Source organism: Ambystoma mexicanum, chromosome 7q (genome assembly GCF_040938575.1).
Source record: "Ambystoma mexicanum isolate Mex_15411 chromosome 7q, UKY_AmexF1_1, whole genome shotgun sequence".
Taxonomy (NCBI): domain Eukaryota; kingdom Metazoa; phylum Chordata; class Amphibia; order Caudata; family Ambystomatidae; genus Ambystoma; species Ambystoma mexicanum.
The window spans coordinates 73391381-73413881 of NC_090941.1; positions in this window are offsets into that span (position 1 = coordinate 73391381).

Consider the following 22501-nt stretch of genomic DNA (forward strand, 5'->3'; position numbering starts at 1 on the left):
CGGGACTGGCACTGTAGAGTCAATAATACTAGAACTTTGTATATTATCCTGGACTACACGTCCTGTAGACCAACCTTCAATAATGGGCTGCCCAACTCCGGAGTTAAGCATTTGCGAGGAGAGGCAGGATGCACAACTTTGTCCACCTCCGAGCCAAAATGGCTACTTTTCAGGCTGCCCTTCAGTCTCAGTCTTCTGCGGGAACTCTCTGAGACACTATCTCTGTTGGTCAGGGGAGAGGATGCCACTAAGCCCTCTAAGCCCACATCCACCAGTCCTGCAAGTGACTTGACACCCACCTTCTTCTTAGTGGCCATGTTATCAGCAGGGAGACTCAAGACCGGAAGGAGGGGCTATCAGCTATCGCATGCCGGTACCTGCAATCAGGAGAAGCGTTTACTGCATCAAAGCATGCCGCATTGTGCTGTTCTTTATGGTGGACTGCCAGATAACCAGCCGGGATACCTTACGATCGCCTAAGCCAGCTATAAAGTAGCTAAAATGCCCAAAAATGCAGGGGGATCCGGCGCAGGAGCTCCACACGATCACTGATTCCCTACTCATATCCCAGGAAGCTGCCGGACCGTTATCGCTGCCTACGCCAGCACGCCTGCACAGGCAGGAAGGATTAGAGGAAGGAACCTACGTGAGCGTCAAGCCTCAAGGCAACCTAGAGTTACCGCCGCCTCCGACACCCACAGGAGGTAGTGGATATAATAGCACACATCAAGCTTACTTTAGCTTAGATGTCCAGTAAAAAATGCCATGCCACAGTAAAAAACCATGTGCTTGCTGTCTCCGTGCACTGCAAGCAGTAGGCAAGACCATGTTTTCTTACCTTGGTACTGCCCTGCACCAATGCCCCCACCAAACCAGAGCGCGCGCACACACACACACACACACACACACACACATTCACATAGACACGCACCAGCAAACAAACAGTCAGACACCCATGCAGCCTCTCTCAATCATTCACATGTATACATAAATAATAGCATCTCCCTGAGTAAGTGGTCTGGTGGGTGCCGTGTGAATGATTCATTCACTTGCGCCCAGGAGAACACTTCACTCATGCAGATACACACATTCATATATACAGGCACACACGCAATCATGCCCCCGTACAGCTTCTCTCAATCTCCGAATTATTTAGATAAGCTGTATGGGGGTGTGACTGATTGTGTGCCTGTATGTATGAATGTGTATTTGCTTAAGTAAGGGTTTTTACGGATGCCGTGCAAGTGGTCCATTCATTGAGCAACACACAGAATACTTCACTCACACATGCACACAATTATAAATGCCATATCATATCATATCAAATCATATCATGCGAATGGTCCATTCATTCAGCAACAAGAAGAACACTTCACTCACACATATACACACAATCATATAGACACATGCACACAAGCAGTCACACACCCATGCAGCCTCTGTCAATCACTCTCACGGCATTCACCAGAACCCTTAATTCACGCAGATACACACATTCATATAGATGCATGCACAGAAGCAGTTACGCCCCATACAGCCTCTCTCAATCATTCACACGCTGCCTAGCAGAAAACCTCACTTATGCAGATACACACATTCATATAGACACATGCACACAGGCAGTTATGCCCCATACAGCCTCTCTCAATCATTCACACGCTGCCTAGCAGAAAACTTCACCTATGCAGATACACACATTCATATAGACACATGCACACAGGCAGTTATGCCCCATACAGCCTCTCTCAATCATTCACACGCTGCCTAGCAGAAAACTTCACTTATGCAGATACACACATTCATATAGACACATGCACACAGGCAGTTAAGCCCCATACAGCCTCTCTCAATCATTCACACGCTGCCTAGCAGAAAACTTCACTTATGCAGATAGACACATTCATATAGACACATGCACACAGGCAGTTATGCCCCATACAGCCTCTCTCAATCATTCACACGCTGCCTAGCAGAAAACTTCACTTATGCAGAAAGACACATTCATATAGACACATGCACACAGGCAGTTATGCCCCATACAGCCTCTCTCAATCATTCACACGCTGCCTAGCAGAAAACTTCACTTATGCAGATACACACATTCATATAGACACATGCACACAGGCAGTTATGCCCCATACAGCCTCTCTCAATCATTCACACGCTGCCTAGCAGAAAACTTCACTTATGCAGATAGACACATTCATATAGACACATGCACACAGGCAGTTATGCCCCATACAGCCTCTCTCAATCATTCACACGCTGCCTAGCAGAAAACTTCACTTATGCAGATAGACACATTCATATAGACACATGCACACAGGCAGTTATGCCCCATACAGCCTCTCTCAATCATTCACACGCTGCCTAGCAGAAAACTTCACTTATGCAGATAGACACATTCATATAGACACATGCACACAGGCATTTACGCACCCATACAGCCTGTCTCAATCATACATAAGGCACTCATTAGAACACTTAATTCACACCAATATACTCCATCACTCACGCATGCACACTTTGCAAACAGACACATTTTGTTTTATTTTCAAACCGTACCTGAGCGGCCCGCAGCGTTGATCTTCTGTGTAATGCCTTGTCTTTCCCCTGTTCCTACAATGTCGTCCTCACGTTGGAGGAAGAGCGCCAGGGGTGAGAAGACGCTGTTCACTCCTCCTCCTCCTACCTATGCTTGTATCAGGCAGAGGGCAGGGCCAGCATTCCGACTCCACTCCAGACTGAGACAGACAGGCAGAGAGAGGGGTGAAGAGCCCTTCAGGATCTAGCATGGTCTCCCTAGTGCCTCTCACAAAGCTTTACATGATTGAAAGCATGGGTATTTTATTCGTCGACCCTCATCCCTGTAAAGTGCTGTCTAGTGTATAAGTCGCATCACCAGTCTTTGCATTTGCAAAGAATGTACATGTTTTTAGATTCTTTGCAAACGCAGATACTCCATTTCCATTATTATGGATCGGGTTAAAGTAACTGGCTCCATAATGCGAATGCATTTTTTTTATTTGCTTCTCTGAGTTTCTTCAGGTATAACTGGAGGGTCCTGAAAATTAAGGGGTGGGGCAGAACTCCTCTAGCACCCCCTATGGGTGAGCCCCCACTGCACCACAACATTCACTGCAAAAATTGCCCCAGTGCAAAAAATATATATTTGTAATTGCTGTGATAGAAAAACCGTGAAGCTAAACACTAGATTCCAAGATAGCCACACTATTTTCTCTTGCAGATTTGCAGCTATGAAGAGGCAGATATGTGCCCAGCAGGAAGGAACCATCACACCAAAGCACTCTATGATTCCACAAATGCACACACCTCACCCATAGCCTTCTTTTCACTGTTAAGTGCCACCTCTAAGCCAAAACTAAACCGTACTTTCTACGATAGAAGCACCAATGGTGGAGACTGCACACTGGCTCTTCAGCAATAGGGTGCATTTCTGGGATAAAAAAACTCTCTCAATCCAGAGGACCTCAGTCCATCTTTTGAAGCTGTTTGGGGAATCCATCAGTTACACCAGGATTTGGTTACACCTGTGTACAGTGTTATGTAAGGAGCTGCAGTTGCCCTGAGTGTGATTTGAAAAGCACCGTAGTCCTATACGCTCATAACACATAACACATAACAACATAGGAGCCATGCTGCAAACAGATGGACATTCTCCAATAAGTAGTAGCTGGGAAATGAGAGTAAATTCATGATCCAACAAGGCTGACGTAAAGACATTGAAAAGCAATACACGATATACGATTAGGCCATAAGAGAAGCAAAGACAATCTCCGGAGCATCCTGAGGATCTAACACACGTGTCCATGATAGGGCTAAATAAAAACCTGAGATTACGTAGGTCCCTTAGCAATGTATGGGTCACACAGTCATTGATTTCATTGGCCGTTAAGTATTTCCTTGTTAGTGATATGAGCATTTTCTATCTGATTGTTGTTCTTTTTAATTGGCTCGTTGCAAAATCATCTGCATATCATGCAGTCACATAAGCATGGCTATGTCAGCCGTTCCCTTTTTAGGATCAGGCATCATATTGTGGTGTAAATATGTATCTGCATGTGTGCGTGGAGAGGTAGAATGTGAGTGAGTGAAAGGTTCCTAGTGCTATTGGGAATGCTGTGTGAGGGCATTTCATCTGAGCTGACTAGAAAGAGCACAGGGGTGGATTGTATTGACTAGATGTGAAGGGGGCAAGCAATGAAGCCATTTGCGAATCAGGCATATTATCGTTAGCAGAATCCAATTTTTGACCAGAAGCCAATGAAGCAAAGTGGTGTCTGATAACATATTCTGAATCTTGGTGTGTCGCAGAACAAGATCCAGAACAAGATCCAGAACATGATCCACCACGGTATCCTGGAGTAATTGCAGTTTGGAGGTATGATTTGGAGAGGCCTACAAAACGTGTGTTACCGTAATGCCTGTACAATGGCCACCAAAATTTGCATGAGGTTGATGGAGAGGAAAGGCAAAATAATCCTTTGACACCTCAACTGGAAAAAGCATATTTTTGCAGGGGAGAGTAGTTACTGCTGACTCCACCCAGAATCCCAAAATTCTAACTGGTTTTGATGAAGGGGCCAGGGTGTGTAAGAAGGACAAAAGGGATGTTGTGAAGAATTGTGGGCAGACCTAAAATAGGATCTCTGTTTTTGATGTATTAAGCCCGTTTTTGGACATTCAATATTGAATAGAGTGAAGACACTATCCTGGAATAGCAACTAGAGATGGGGAGTGCCATATGTGGATGTAAAACTGTGTATCGTCCATATAGGACTGATACTGAATAGCGAATGAATACAATAAAGAAAAAAGGGAAAAAATGTAAAGCGGGAAAGAGGGAGTGCCTGAGGACTACTGAACACAAGGGGAGAGGAGGGGGGCGATTTAAGAGACGCAGTGGACCTGTTCACCTATGTCAGACAAACTAATGATTTGAACCATCAGATCATGAAGAAATGCTGCTCCAAACTCCCTCAGGAAAAACAATTATGGCATAAAGACACCAGAAGAAAAAACAACCCGAATCCTTCCCTAAGAAATGGAAGGATGAGCCAAATCAACCTTGAGTGACAAGTTGCCGTGGAATAAACATCAATGGAGCAGCTCAGACTACAAATATAAACTAGATATCGCTATGCTCAATTCAGTAAAATGGCAGGAAGCATAATGAGGCTCCAGGCCCAGTCAGTTAGGGACTCCATCTCCCCCAATTTGAACCACCAAGAGAGTTTACAATTGTTCAGTCCACTGAAGACTGAGAGCTTTCCTTTTAGATTAGTGGCACATTTCGCCCAGGCTGCAAGGATGTGGCATTCTGTTAGCAAGACCTGTTGAGGCAGAGCTGAATATAAATATGAGTTATGAGTGTTGTTGTACATGGGATGTCCCTGACAAGCTGTCTGCCAAAGTACATATTTTAAAAATGATGAGATAAATGTTCACATGCTGTCCGCAATTCATGCATGTGTGTCTTTAAATGCTGTCTATAGCACCCAGAAAAATAAAGCATGGGCCCTTCTCGTCTAAGCGTAAACCTGATTTAACAAACACAACTCTATTTTGAGAGAGGCAAATATTGAGACCTGTTCACAAAGCTTTTTTATATGTGAAATCAGTGAAAAAATACACATTTTTTTCAATTGTATCAAAAGAATTGTGAAACATTATTTGATGCTCACAATACAATGCCCTTCATCTACAACCAGTGCTCATTTTAGGTGGTGGTGGGCACGTCCATCGGCTTAATGCTTAACTGCGTGGAAATGCCATGAATGTGTCTCCACCCGTGTGGACCCGATTCAAGCCATTACATCTCTAGAAAATACATTGCGTGAACTAACAATGTATTTTCTACAACTTTGCAGAAATATCGCCATATTTTAGGACTCGTATAATCATATAAACAAACTTCAGCCTGTGCAAATGTGGAGAACCTTCTGGATTGTGCAAGAAAAATAATATAGGTCGTTTGGAAAAGAATCAGTGGTGTAAGTAATGTGCTAAAGACTATTCCTGACTCCTTCTGCACATTGTCTTCTGCATTAGCCACTTCTGCCCAAAGTACACTTCTATCTCTTTGCTAGAGTAGAAATATATGTTGTTCAATTTTCACAATACACCATAACACGGGCACGCATGCTGAATTTTGCTTCCAGCAGCCACATGGATGTGATGCAGGGAGCCGGAACATACATGAATTTTGACTGCAGCATCTGACACCTAATTGCTCCTCGGGGTGGGGGGCAAATCACATTCTTAAAAGACAGAATTTACAATCTAATATCTCAAAGAGTTTCAATTTTAAATCCATTCTTCATTAAAAGTCCACCCCAAATAAAAACTCTAAAAACCTCATTGCGGCTATAAATAAAGCAGGAGTCACACAGCAGAACATGCCAAAGTCTCACCTCACCAGATAGCTCTAGAGAAAAGTCAAATTTACCATATATTACTAAATAAGGGGCATATCATTGCTAAATGGTACAATGTTTCTATTGCCATTTTACAAAAACAGCAAGTTTGTTCGGTCTTTGGGATTTTCGCTCTTGCACCCAAAACTTCGAGTCTAGGGAATAAATTCAGTTTAATACGCAACCAGGCTTGCCTACACCTTTCGACAGATGTTTTTGCAAGATAATTCGTAGAGAGCTGCAGATTTTATATCGTAAACACAATATTTATAAATACTGTAGTTCAACAACCTAGTTCTATTATCTATTTTGTCAATTTTGCATAGGTGTTTTTTTACCTCATCTTCTTAAAGAGCTTAGGGTTTGTACAATTCATTGCACCAAGGTACTTAAAACATTGTACATGTTCAAGTGTATTACCATTAATAGCCCATTCAAATGTTTTGATTTACCCACATTGAGCTCAACACCCAGGCTCCCAAAATTCACTGCTACCAACACCTTTTGTAACCCCAATGGTGTATAATCAAATAACACCAACTCGTCAGCATATAATAGATACAGGATTTGGACCTTCCCCAACTTTGGGGGGTTTGTATAACCATGTTCAACACAGCTCCCCAAATCTGCTATGCATGCATTAAAAAGGAAGGGTGCTAACATACATCCTTGGTGCAGGACGAATTCACTATTTATCCAGGCTGTGCTGATTCCTCTCCCATCTTGCCTTACGTTTAGTCTTGGTTCTACATGCAAGGCTTTTAGCATACCAATCAGGGACAAAAGACAACCCTGTGTTTCTACGGTATCAAAAGCCTTTGTTATATTGAGAAAAGCTGCATACATTTGTCATTTTGCCGATTGTGCCTGAGTCGCCAAGAGAGATATAATTAGGCAATTTCAAGAAACACTCACTCTGTTCCGGAAACCTGATTGATATGTGTATTGACATAGAGGTACTGGAGCCCTCAATGTCAAATATTTCAGAATTAGAGTGGAAACCATTTTATATGACCTGTCCAGGAGGAAGACTGGCTGGTAGTTACTGGGATCCAATCTATCACCTGTTTTTATAAATAGTTGTTTCCAACACATCTCTCCAGGAATTAGGGACTTTCCTCATGTTAACAATACTCCCAAACAACTTTAAGAGAATCCTTGCCCATAACTCTGGATCTGATTTCAATGTGGCATTAGATAGGCCACCCGGAGCATTAGAGCTTTTACAGGACTTAATTGTCCTCTCAAAAGCTCTATTTCAATGTCGAGGAAGTTCTAAGGTAATTGGTTCATCCTTTGCTCATTTCTTTGGGCAGCTGTTACATCAGGATTGCTAGAGTATACATTTACTAAACATTTTTCACAAAGACTGCCAGAAATTCAGTTGGACTATAGGGAGCGTTGTATCGCACCTGATTTAATTAAGGACCAAGAATATGCACCATTACTCTTATTTAGTGCACATAGCATATTCTCTGCATAAGATATTTCAGGTGCTGCTTAGCTTGAACCCAATTCGAATAGTTATGCCTTAATCTTCTTAAAATGTCAAAGCTCAAGACCCCATTTTACTAGCTACCCTCATCTGCTTCCTGTAAAGTTTTTTTCTAATATAGGTCTCCTCGTCAAAGATGCACATATGCAAATGAGATTTAAGTTGGTTATCTAATTGTTTCATTGGGAGCAGACCCACCAAAGTATCTTGGACAAAAGGGACAAAGCCACCCGGAGTTAAAACACCATTATTTGCCTACACCAAACACTGAGCCATTATAGAATTAAATTAGAGCTCGAGTTGTGGTCTCTAAATACCAATATGGTCTCTCTCCCTTATTTCAATGTTCATATTATAGATTAATAGTTCATTTTCGATCTCCATTTTCAAGGTGAGAATTAAAGATCTATGGTCACTGGCTCTAAAATCAAAGACCACCAAGTTGTCGCTCCCTAAGTATAATTCTTTGGAGGCAAAAATATAGTCTTGGGTAGAAATCGATGATTTGCCTACCCTTGTATATTTGAGTGGCATATCTCCTTTAATATTTCCATTTAGGAGCTTCATATCCCACACTAACATAGCTTCTTTAATAATTAGCCCTCATTCAATTGTACCAGGCAAGCCAGCATTTTGGACTGGACCTTGTACCAACCTTCATCAAGACATTCACTATTCCAGTCCACCATGATCAGACACAAGAATCTTCTGTCATGTTGGTATCCATAACGTCCGTTATGCTGGTCATAAAATTTAGCAAATCGCTGTCACTGGGATTTGAAAACACATTCAAAATCAAACAAGAGTCCAATGATGATTTATCTTCTCTGTCAGCACCATTAAACCTTATTTTAACTGCCAACATATCACAAAGCCCAATTGAACTATGTCCACTCTTGTAGGGTGGACAAACTCCACTTGAGGAGACTTAAAGGAGTCTGCAGACTTAAATTTAGCCTTTTAATTTCATCAAAAGGAGCTGCAATATACTGGGCCTCATTACGAGATTGGAGGTTGCCTTGCCAGTTTTACCAGCAAGGCTACCTCCAAACTCACATCTGGGTCCGGCACCCGTAAATGGGCAATTAGCGGGCTATTCCAGCCCAGCTGGACCCGGTAATTGCCCTTTCGCGGGTGCAGGGCCCGGTACATCCCCATTCCCATTGAGCCCTATAGGGCTCAATGCGAATGGGGAGGGTGGTAGAACTGGTACCGTTAATAATGGTACCAGTGCTACCATTATGTTCTGCCCGCGGGTGCCGGTACGGCCACCAGGTCAGACCTGGTGGCTGCAAAGGCACCCGCGAGCAGAACATCTAGTATGGCGGTACGATAGCAACGGTGCCGGTAGCGATACCGGCGCCGTTGTTGCCTGACTGCCATACTTGTAATGAGGCCCACTGTCTATTTAAAGGGTAACCGATTCACTCTAAATGCTCCACACTGAGATAGGATCATTCTTCTATTAAGACACCTCCTTTCCTCTTATTGGGCACAGGGGAGGTCTGCAAATGATCATCACCCTTTCTCTGATGTTTAAAAAGCTGTTTCTCTACCCTCTGATCTCAGGTCCTTCCCCGCCAGTTGCACACCTGCACTGCCTCTTGGCAACCCTTGTACTTGGGGACTGTTTCTGTATCCCTACAGCCCCGACTAGCACTTGACCTCAGATGTCTGCTCTTACCCTTGCACTTGCCACCAGCTGGCCGCACTTTTAATACTTGTCTTTAGTATTTTACTGTTATCCTATGAACTGCACTACCCCCTCCCCTTTCCCCCTGCACTTTTCCCCTTCCCCTCCCCCCTGCACGATCGCAATGTCACCTGGCCTAGTAGGATCGCTGTCTGTCTTCCCTCTTTTCTCCTTCCTTACCTCGTTGCGCCTTGAAACACTTGTGTATAGGTGCCTTATAAATGCCATATCATATCATATCATACCCTTACCATTTGTTCTTTCAATTGGAGGGGTTTTGGTTCCAAGACCGATGCTTCATCCATGGCCATTTTTCACCTTTCTTACTTTGATAGAAATATGAGATAGGATTTCTCTTCTTCGCAAACAGGCAGCCATTTAGGAATAAATTCCCGGGCAGTTGGTGCCAGCCTTGAAAAAGCAAGGAGCCCCTCAGACCCATCATTTACCACTCTAATATTTTGGCTGAATCCAATCACACTATTACATTTAACCTCTATTTTGTGGGCCTCCTTACTTGTCATAGGAGAAACCTTGTCCATTACTGAATGGGTTATCAAAATACTAAGGTTCAGGGAGTCATTCAAAGCTATAAATGGTTTCATGAAGTTAGTAATGGCTCCCTTCCCCTTAACAGGTGAAATAATTATGTTCTTTATTTTTTTTTTATTTAATGTTGGTGCCTCTCCAAGTAATGGAACCAATTCTAAACTTTCAGCAGCATCCTCCTTATCATTTAAATCTACTTCAAGTAAGTAATTCTCCCTTTTAGATTGCCAAATTTACAGAACCCGTTACAGACTTTTTTAGCCATTTTTGTATGTATGTTTTGCCTTTTTCTAATGTGCATCTCTCATATCCACAACATTTATTTCACTTTGGGATTTTGAGGATGCACCAGTGGCCTCTGTAGGACTGGGATCTAGGATGTTTTGCCTACTCAATTCAAAACTCGGTATGACGTCAAGATGATAATGATCAATGGAAATCCCACCCTTACATTCTTCCCAGTCCCCCTCTAGGACTCGAGTACCTATGATATTAGGGTTTTGCGGCCTTACCAAGGGTGCCTCCAAAACATTCTCTACAGATACCACTTCGATAGAACAATTCAGGTCCTTTCCCCAGTGAGCATCAAGCATGCCCACCATTAATGAGAGATTCACTCGATTGGCCAAGGGTTTTACCTCCATATCTACAAGATTATTCTGTAATGGAGGCACATTCCTGGTCTGGCTAACCCCATAATATACCCATCCAATAATGACATTTTTGTAGTCAAATCTTCATATTGAAACATGTCATGACCTTTGTCCTTCAAACTCAAAACTCGGGAAAGCACCCTCCACCCTTTTCATCTGGAAATAGGGATACTTGAATATTTTATGGATTCTTTCTCTGGGCCTGAGCACACCTGGTTTTTATGAGTTTGCATACGCTCAAGACTGACATGGTGCAAAGGGTGCAAAGGTACTTACCTTGATCCTATATTGCAAGTACATTCTGGTTGAAAGTTTTAGGCGATGATTCGCCTATCGGGTGAGATGGAGTCCTGTGAAGGCAAACGCTTTCTCTTCTGTCCCAAATGGACGAACCGAATGCCTCAGGACACAATGACAGACAGGGATGGACTGCTCTACCGGGATACCGGGACATCCCCCGGCAGGCCTGTGGGCATAGGGCCGCTTTTGTTGGCAATAGGATGAAAGGATACGTGCGTCACGTGAATACGCCTGGGTGGTTTTGTATGAGTTGGCTGCCTGCTGCCACCACTGATGGCACGCGCTGACGCTGCCTGTACATTTCTTTTTTCCCCAGGGCTGGGAATGGGCAGCGCACCTGCGCTTGAGGGCATGGGAACCCAAAACCACACGTGACTGCAAGCGCAGGTCAGGTGCAGGGCAGGCTGCAGCCAGGCAAAGTCAAGTGTTTGCTGTCCGGTCCCAGGGCAGCGGAGGTGACGCCTTAACTGTGGCGTGATCAACGTGATGTTGAAGGTAAGCAGACCGACGACACTTCTACTGCCTTCCCGTTGCCCAGCAATGAGGTGCCAGCCAAAGTCTCCCTGAACCCAAATTGACCCTGATTGATTAACAGTCTCCTGCCTGGTGCTTATTCGATCCCTGCAGCCCCATCATGTCGCTTTAGGTTGTAAATACCCATTGGGGGCTAATAAGATAAGGTAAGTGGTCTTACATAGCGCCCTCTGGCAATAACGCTGGCCTCGGGGTGCATGGCTCTGTGAGAAAGGCGGGCCTGGTGTGCTAGTCGGCTACTGGGAAGGCAGAGGTGGAAACCTGTGGCTTAGCTGTACAGCCACCTCCCGGTTTGGGAATTTACATTAAACATGGGAAAATGATTGTTGCGTGGAGATGCGTAGAAAAGAACACTAGACCTGGTAGGCCCTCTGGGGTCTGAGGGGGGCAGTGTAAGAGTCGGAGTCACCATAGTTCCCACTCGCAACAGCTCTTCCTGAAAGAGCAGAAAATACCCCATGCACCCTTAAAATAAACATAAATATATGGAATGAGACAAAAGGCGCCTTGTCCAGTGAGTGGAGGAGTCACACCTGGGGTACACGCTGGGAAGGGGGTGGGGTGGGCTGGCTACTGAACGGGAATTGAACACTGCCACCCCAGGAGAGCTCTGGCAGTGATATTGAGCCCGAGTGAGCTAGGGGGGTGGGAAAGAGTCAGGGGTGTACGCTAGCTCGGCGGGTTGAGGCTGCTGTGCAGAAACCTGCACCCAACTTCTGGTTGGCAGGGTTGAAAAATCGGCAGCGCCAACTCTGTTTTTTATTTTCTGAGATGTATGGGGTTCTTTTGTTGTTTGAAACAGATGAGAAAATATGAGGGAAAGATACGGTCAAAGGAAGAGCATTATGTGTTCCAAAGCAAAACGCTACAAGGCCTGGATTTCCAGTTCCAACGCATTTGTTTGTTTATATAGCGCTAACATGCTGCTTGCAGCTTCGTCCGAGCACTTTGAAACACCACAGCACTCAGCAAAGGAGGAAGAAGAGCACAGCCAAGAGACCACAGTAAAAACAGCGAGCATCAGGGAGGACACCCATGCAAAGCGCTGGGTCCCCAGGCACCAAATTCCTTATTCTATAGGCGGAGTACCTGGTGGCCCTGAGGACACACTCAATTGAGGGTGAGTTTCGAATGGCAAGTTCCCAAATTAGTCCCTCACCCTGTGTCTGCCCAACTGCCCACCCTGTACCTGTCCCCACCCTCCAACATGTGCCTGCCCATTCAGCCGCTCCCTGCCCACCCCTTCAACCTGTGCCTGACCTCCGCGAGCCTGCCCTCACGTCCAGCCTGTGCTTAGCCTCCTGTCCCACCTTGCGCCTGCCCTCCTGTCCAGCCCCAGTTCCTTTTTGGGGTCTGCACAGAGCCCCTCGTACTGTCCTGGATTCCAAAAGTAATCTGCGCATATAACTGTCTTCCCAAACCTGCTCCCTCTGCTACTATTACCATAGTCGTTAAAAGGCGGAGCAGGAAAAATCACGAATGCGTCCCTAAGGGGAAGGGCACTTCATTTATTTTTATTTCAATTATTTGTATCGCGATAATTCCTCAGGGAGGAAAATCGAGCAGAGACTGTATCTGGGCGCAGATTATCTAAATACTAGAGACAATAAGGCCTACATTATTGGAGACATTTAGAGAAAGAGATTTCTTTTAAGCTTCGTCAGGAATATAGGAAAAGTATCAAATGTTCAAAGGTGGACGGGGGGATGGGGGCAGTGGTGTAACTTTGCTAAAAATTTTGGGGGGGACATTACATCTGAAAAAAGGTGCCCCAGCCAAATGAATGGGGACAAAATGGTGTGACAATAAAAAGTTGGGAGGGGACAAACACCCCCACCCCCCCTAAAATTATGCCCATGGACGGGGGCAGAGGCAGAGCATTTCAGGCACAAGGACCGAATACCGAAAAGCACCTATCGCCACGATGGGAAAAGCAGGATGTATGGACGAACAACACATTTTGAGCTGACAACCGTAAAGGTCGTGCTGGGGGATAGGGGGCAGAACCATGTGTTTAAACTACCCGCCATAGGTCTCAGGGCCAGGAAAATATCCTAGCAGGTTAAAGTGCCAGCTGTAGACATTTGTGTACTGTGAAAGCCATACACCTCATAGAAGGGTTGGGCTCACGCGCTGTGCTCGCTCCTTCAGCGAAACATGGGGCCACTTTGAAAAAAAATTCCAGGGCCACTTTTGGTTCCCAGTCCAGCCCTGATGACAGGTGAACCCGCCTGGCCAATTCATCTGAGACTGTTGGAGCCAATATAGAAATATCCAAAATCAAATCTTTATACAGACAATTTTCCATATCTTGTGTATCCAGATATTCAAGGGAGCATGAGCGTCTTGAGGTTTCTGATGTATTTGTTTGGTACAAAACAACAGCCTCTTCAAGAACACTAATGTTCTGAGGCCGTTTATTATTTGAACATCTCCTCCAAGTGCTCGACAAATGCATCAGGAATATTTACCCCAGGCACAACTTGTGCAGAGGAACCGGGGAAATCCTGAGTTTCCCATATTGTTATGGTCTGTGAGGAAACTGAGGGCATCCCCCCATCTACTCCCTTGCGTCTTACTCTCAGGTGGCCAGGGAAGGGCCATCACTTTTGGATCCCGACCAGGGGGTGGGTATGCGAGGGAGGATTGCCTGGGTGGAGGGACCTTGGTGAGTGGATGAAAGGTGTCTTACCACCCTTCCCCTCTGTCACACATTCCGCATATATCCAATTCAGGTCCTTTTAAGACTCGGGGGAGGAAGAGGTGACTAGGAGGAATGCCCACTTCCATCTATACACACCACTATGGTACTGGGATGAGGAAGAGGACTGTAGAAAACCATTCTGAAAGTCAGGCATGTCCCAGTGATAGTTAATTGGAGTCAGGCAAAGGACTTGCACCTGCAAACCCTTATGGGTGAGAAGATATAGGTGCATATAAAAGAGAGTAACCCACATGGGAGGTGCGAACCACCTGGGAAGCCATCTTGCCGTAAGCAGGCTGGAGAGGAGAAGCTGATTAAAAGGACGCTCGCAGTTGCAGGAGAGTGGGAAGGACGCAGAGGCCGCAGAGAGTCAGGAGAGTCCAGAGCCCTGCAGAGCTCTGAGCTGTGATTCTCCAGCTGGAGCTGGGGGTCGGGAAGAGGTGAGTGTGGCTTGCCGTTGCTCCCGCTGGGAAAGAAGGGAGCGAGCAAAAGCAGAAGAGGATTGCACAAGCACCTGGTAGAGCTGCCGCATACCGGTGAGTGGCTGGGAGAGAGCACTCATACTGAGGTGCTACTAGGCTTAATATGGGCCAAAGGAGGGGCCGAACCGATGAATAGACATTGTTGAGTGTAGAGTGAATTACCAAGTATTGACTATTGAACTAAAGAAATGGTATGCACATGTGAAATGAAAATATCGCACAAATGGAGAGAAAGTGATGTATATTTACAAACATAGTGTAAGTAAGGAAACACATTTATGAACAATGTGAAACCTAAAAGCAGAGTCAAAACCAGTAATGAGAATTGGTGAAGCATGTGAAAGGCAGACAAGAATCACTATTGGTTAGTGTGAAAGCAAGGTGATAACAAGGAGTAAACACAGCAAAGTGAAGTATGTGAAAGGCCTTTGTTGGCACAGTCAAGAGACTGCCAAGAAGAAACCAGAGTGCACATGGACTAAAGGCACAAGTGCAGAAAGGAAACATTTAGTATCAGAGTGGTCCAATGAAAATCAGTAAACATTATAAAGTGCCATGGGTTATCGGTTGCAGGACCCGTGATGGGTGGACCATGTGCTCCGACAACTGCGCCTATACCGAGTAGCCATTACTTGTAGTGAGGCAAGGAAAGAACGGAGATTGAAGTTGCTTTGTTTTGTTTCATCAGGCTGGATGTGACTAAAAGAGAAAGAGCCAGTGAATAATGAGGAAGCCTAAAAGGATACAATTCATACTGAAAATGGACACAGATTAATTAACTGTGTTGAACTTGGGGAAGGGAAGTCCTAGATTCTTTGGAACTTTGTTGAATTTTGAGAATTGGACCCTGAGATTATTTGGAACTGTGTTGAACCTGGGCAAGAGAACCCCAAGGTTGTTTGAAACTTTAGAGATACCACAGACTAATTGTGTTAGTGTACATAGGAATACACTCAATCTTATCCCACACAGGGTATGCGCGGCACTGCGCTTAGCTCTAGCATTGGAACGCTTACTGACAAGATGAAATATTCAATCTGAGACAAAAAACTCACTGATTGTTCTATAATCTAAATTTCTAATAATTGAAAGTAAAACTGTTTACTGTATTATAAAGAAACTGAAAACAATCAAAAGGTACCACAATTGAATGTCAGGAATTAACCTGGCTAGAGCCAGATATTGTGTAACTAGTCTAGAGGAAGCCGTTGTTTGGCGAAACAAGAGGCATTTGCACCAAGAGGTTATTGTAGGCTGTTTCTTACTACATTGTATGCAATGGATGATTATGATTGCACAAGTACACATCTGATCATTATGATGTAACCTTCACATAGCAAGTTACTTGATTAAATAAGCACTTATAGTAAAACTAAGAAGGAACAGAATCATTTTTTGAATGACTGATCACAGGCATTGAACGTACACGTTTGAGGGGTCACCCTTTCATTTCTTGTACACATTTTCACACCAAAGGTATTACGGTCTTCCCCCCACTTGATGCTGATAGTGGCTACTTTTTTGATGAAAAATATTAATAACATGGACAAAAAGATAGGCACAGTGACATATGGTAACCAACACCACTAATTTCTTTCGCATAGTCCTGAGTAGGGTCATCATAATTTCCTTGTTAAGATAGACCCAATTTATGTCCTTTTTGGCCAATAATGGTCTTCTACACAGCATATTTGAGACCCAGTTTTGGGAAAATCAGTGCCAAATCGCTGAAGTAGGAGAATGGGACAACACCCTCCCCCCAATGTCATCCAGACCATGGCCTAGAGGATCACGGCCCAGACACCCCCCACGAGACGAGTTTGTCTATTTACCAGATGATAAAATACCCTGGTTCAGAAACCTAAACATAAGAGGAATGCGTCCACCAGCGCGACAGTCTCAAGCCGACGCCTGCAACATGGATGAACTCGACTAAGAACAACAGCCACAAGTATCCACATCGTTAGAGATGCCATAACGACATAGCCAACAGACGAGAACACACGTACCACCATGCACACCGGCCACTCACACACCAACTTACACGAAGAACATACTCTGCTATGACGTAGATGACTGACACACCCACTGACGTGCATCGTTGTTATTTTTACATAGGCCTTTTTACAGCACCGCAGAAACGCAAGACGCCGAAGAGCTCGTGTACATGCTTACTGACCCTTCTTCCGCCACCCATCCCTATGACGACATCACCATGTATATCTAATGCTGCGTGTGACACTCTGTCGCCCCGCAATCACCATGCTATGGATTATTTACCGCCACCCATGAACTAGGCCCGAGTATGCCGCAAGCAAGAATCTCCAGGCAGAAGCCTCGCAATGAAAATCCTCTCAGAACAAGAGTACAAGTGCTGACCATGCAGGACGGGCCCTAGCGAGAGCTCACGGCCAAGGCCATGATGTTCCAACTCGCATGCCGCGAGCCCAGCGCCAAGGTTACACCTGTAAGTGCCAAGCCCTCAGAGACAAAATACAAATCTAATGCGCATAATTCGGCCCCAGCCACAGTCTCTCCACACGTGATCAGGCCAAACTGACAAGGCGCCAAGCTCACCAGACAGACAACTGCCAGGATCCCTCGTTTTGGGACACAGGTTGCAACAACGAAGCAGCAAGATGGACACCTACAGCGATGGGAAAGACCCGCTCACAAGCCCATGAGCAGACCTGTCCATCTTCATCCAGTAATATTTCTTTCCATATGTTACCTATATTAACCCTAACACTCGGGGAACCAATCCAGAGTGGTGATAGGTTTTGTGCTAACTTTCCCAGGTGACACGAATAGCGCGTCATACTGCTGTAAAAAGGGCCTGCGAGCCCCACTACGAGTGAGAGTCCCGTCGGATGCATACAAACCGAGACTCATCCCTGCCGTTGTTATAATAAACTGCAGTACCGCCTTGCTTCTTGTCTGTGTCTCATACTCCTTTTTGGGACATGGGAGGTGTTGGGGCCTCCCCAGCCCAGAGGTCCGCAAACGGCTCTGCCGACCCTGGGAGAATCACCCCGACAAGTTGGAGGCACTGCTGAGATTGGTTGATGTCCGTTGGCCTGGTAATACAAGTCCAAGGCCTTTGCAGCGAGGCGACCCGGCAGCGTGGCCCCCTCTGCCCTTGCCCCCTTTGTGGACTACAGGACCATCGCGGAACTGCGAGAAGGCCGGACAGCGCAATCCGCATATTGGCCCTCAGGATACGATTGAGAAGTATCCCGCCCGCGGTTGGTGAGTGTCCAGACGTGGTCCAGACGAGGGGAGGTGGCGAGCCGCTTGGATGGGTGCACGCAGTCGAGCGGCCCAGCCTCAAGGGAACTTGGCGAGTATGACACACCCAACAAGCAATGTGACACTGTGAGGGAGGGGGGAGGAATTGTAATAAGGGCGGCGGGAGGTGTTTTTACGGTGTGTTGCAAGGATTTGATTGATAAGTGTTGACAGACGAGTGAGCGGAAGCGGGACAGGCATGAAGGCCATCTTCTATCGCGTCACAGAGCAGGGTGGGTGGAGCCAAAAGGCACCAAATGCGGTTGCCCGAAGGCACTGATTTGTCTAGATCGCGGGCACCTGTAATAGGGGTGTGTGTCTTTCCTATGAATTGGCATTTTGATCAATGAATAAACAAGGATCCCTACTGATTGAGTGTAAAGCTGGTTAGGTAGATGACGTTTTCCCGTAGGTGGTAGCTAAGTTGTTACCAAGCGCAGAGGATAATTGCCTGGTTAAGCTCCCCTGGCAAGGGCGTATCACATGCGAGGCGACGCAGCATGTGCAGTCCGATTATAAGAGTTTTTGTTGAGTACCTTGCTCCGGGCGTAGCGAGAGGACAGCTGTGGGGTCGACGAGGGCAAAAGTATAAAACATATTGCATGCTCCATTAATGTTATAAGAGGTTCTTACCGGTAATAGTTTGAAGAAGTTGGTCACGTCACCCATAGGGCTTCCATAGGATCCGCGGCCACACCGCATTGACCAAGGGGTGGCCAGGGGATAAGTATCGGGACAATGGCGGCATAGAAGAGGCGGGGAGGCCACGCACAGAGAACGCTGGCAACCCTCGATAAGGGGAGGGCGAAAAGGGGAAAAGGGGCCGCGCACGGAGAACGCGGCTCATGTTGAGCAAGGTGGTTGAAAAGAGGAGGGAGAAGTTTGAAAAAAAAAGGGGTGAGGCGGCAGTATCAGCACATCACACAGGGCATGCAGCCGCAAGGGGCTCCGTGCGCCGTGGCCGCAGTGGGCCATACAAGTGATATCAGAGGAGGAAAAACAATAGAGGGAAAGAACTGTATATCAGCAATTGTATTACCTTTCAGCGGACGGTCAGAAGTACCCAATTTACGGGTCCAGGTAAAGACGGTGGTTGCTGAAAAAAGTTGAAGTATAACGTAACAATGTCCCACGGGTCAGGGTCCGGGGGGTGGGGAAACACTCTAACTACCCCCTCCAACATATTTGCAAGACACTATCACCTTACAAGGAGAAGCTTATCAAGTATAGTATAGACTGGAACAGACAACAAATTGACGACACCATGGCCGCCTAATAGCAGTTTTGACCCATACATCCAACACTCGCTATTGACAAACATACATAACACGTACAAGGGGAAGAAATTAGCTCATCATGTAGAGATATTTAACTTGTGGAGGATGTTCCAGGGATCTAAGCCAGGAGCAACGGGGATGTTTACAATGGAAGGGGCAAGAGAGGAGAAGGGGAGCAAAGAAACAAAGCAAGGTAAAGAGGTGAAGGAAGAAGAAGGGGACGTGGGCACGGCGAGCAGCAATTCACCACGAGTAAAGGAGGGCATGAAGAAGGAAGGAGGATTGGTTGCAGTATCAGAAGTAAAGATGGAGAAGGAAAGGACAGACGATACGCCTCTGGCAAAAGTAGTAAAGAAGGAGGAAGGAGGATTGTACCCAGTGACGGAATTAAGAGAAGCCGACAGGCCACAATTAACAGCTGCTGAGGGATATTCAAACCCTGCGTACAGCCCTCCACCTTATGCCCCTAATGATAGCTACAAAAGGGGGGCGGCGGCAGCGGCGGGCACGTTAGGATTAAACACAACACAGGTCAGCACAGGGGGAGGGAAGGAAAGTAGAGAACACGTTACAAGCATAGGACCAGATGAGTGGATAGCAGCACAGGTACTCCTAAAGCTCTGAGGGACACTAACAAGGGAGGAGGAGGACGTGGTGAGGAAAACGAAAGAGGAATAAATGGACAAAACGCAGACAGGGACTGAGGTGAGTAACGCAGAGGAAGGGCGACTGTCACAAGCAGAGGAAGAGATGTTGGAGGAAAGGTTGGCCGAGCTGAGAGAAGTACGAAGTGACCTGATTAGACAGTGCGAGCAAGAAACACAGGGAAGGAAGAAGGAAAGAAAAGAGAGTAGGGAGGAGCAGGAGAGGATGAGGGAGAGATTGGAGGAGAGAAAGAAGGAAGCAGAAAGGATGAAAGCGATAGCAGAGAGGGTGTCCCGCATGGAGCAGCGGGAGATGAAAAGGAAGGAGGAGGAAAAGGAAAAGGAAATGGAAATGTGGAAAAATAAAATATTGTCTGAAAGCGCCCGGAAATATGAGGAGGGTAAAGTAATAGAGAGCATATTGAAAAGAGGAGGGGCAAACTGGGGAAGACGGGAAGAAGACGAAAAGATACTGACGAAGGTAAGTAATGAAGTAATGAAGGAATTACGCAAGAAGAGAGAGGAAATAGGGGGTGAAGTATTGGGAAACGAGGGAAGGGAGAGAGGAGATAGGAGAATGGAGCATGAAGTAAGAATGTACACTCGCCAGGACTCGGAGGTACCTACGACATCAACACAGGGAAGAACTGTTAAAAGAGGAGAACATAATGACGGGAACTTGATCGATTTAAAGATGGTTACAGTGGGGGGAAAACTGCCAGACTGGAGACTGTCTTTCCTTGATGAGTTTTGCAGCGAGGAGGAAGGATGTTCGGGAAAAAATGGAGGAGATGACAATAGGGAAAGCTTAGATAAACTGTACATCACACGGGTAAATTGTGAGTCACCTTGGGCATGCGGGAAAAGGGAGGAGGAAAAGACGAGCGAAGAACAGGTAAGATAAGTAGCAGGGAGAACACCACATTCAGTAACACCAATGCCGCACCCACCTCGCCCACCAACACCACGCCCACAACACACTCCATATCTTGACAGACTCAGAGATCTCCCGGGACGCAGACAGGAAGAAAGGACGAGCACGAAACACGAGGGTAACACATGAGGGAGGGAGAATGAAGGGGACGACAGAACAGATAACTGTAATGATATAATGATAGGATCACATGACACTGAGGAAGAGGATGAGTACACTGATAAGCCCCACGAGCATTAAGGGAAACGAAGGGGGGGAACTTAATGCCACTCCTCGAAAGGGGAGGGGCTAGACCACAATATGTCCCATAGAAGCATGCCGACAAGGAAAACATAAAGTGCAAACTCCCCTCCCTAAGTGGAGGAGCAGGGAAGTGGATATATGAGATGGAAAAACACACGACAGGACAGAGACTGGCGGTGGGGGACATGAAGGGGCTTTTAATATCAATACTGGGGGATGCTGCAGATGACATCTGGAAAAGGGCGGGATTCCCAGGGGTCACAATAACAGAAACATCACATGATGGAGCGCCATTTGCAAATTGCAGACATGCGCTATGGCAGGCCTTAAGGGTTCAGTACCCAAACACGTCAGACATAGGAGCAATAACGTCACGCAAGATGCGTGAGAATGAGGAGCCTGTTGATTACATCCAGGAGATTCAGGAGAAGTGACGCTTGGAAACGCGGGAACCATGGGATAAAACACTAGCAATTTTCTACCATATACTAATACAAGGGCTCCCGGAGCAAGTACAAAGACAGCTGAAGAAAATAGTGGGTATGGAAGTTAAAGCCTGGCCAGAAATACAACTGACTATAGTACACCACTGCAGGGTGTGGCAGGAAAAGATTAAACAAAAGGAGGAAGATAGGAAGGCCGAAGAGGCAAAACTGGTACAGAAGAAGTTATCCAAATATGCCATGGAGGGAGCACTATTGACAACACACATGGTAGCCACACCAGCACCTACTCAGACCATAGTTGCACAAGGCATCACACAACAACATGTAGCACAAATTCAGCAGCCAGACCAAATAATAACACAACAAATGCCCCCACCCCCACTCTACACAGCAAACAACAGGGGGATAGATGCAAATGGGAAATGGATACTATAACAACTACAGAGGGAGGGGCGGACTGATGAGAGGAAGGGGCTATGGCCAGCATGCACAGCAACAAGGGGGACATTCCGGGGATACTACTCAAACGGGCAGCAAGGGTATCAGGATAACACAGGGAACTTTCCATGGCAGGCCAGGGAGCCACCAACATGTTGGGTTTGTGGAATGGTCGGACACATGTCGCGCACATGTAGAATGAGACCCACCCCACCAGCTTGGGGGGAGCCGGGGCAACAAGGGCATATGGGGGAGCAACTAGTTTTCCAACAGCAGCAAGGAACACAACAATGCACCCTGCAACAACAAGCGTCCACGCAACAAGCTCAACAGCAGATACAACAGCATACTGCACCACCACAACCACAGGCACAACCGCACACT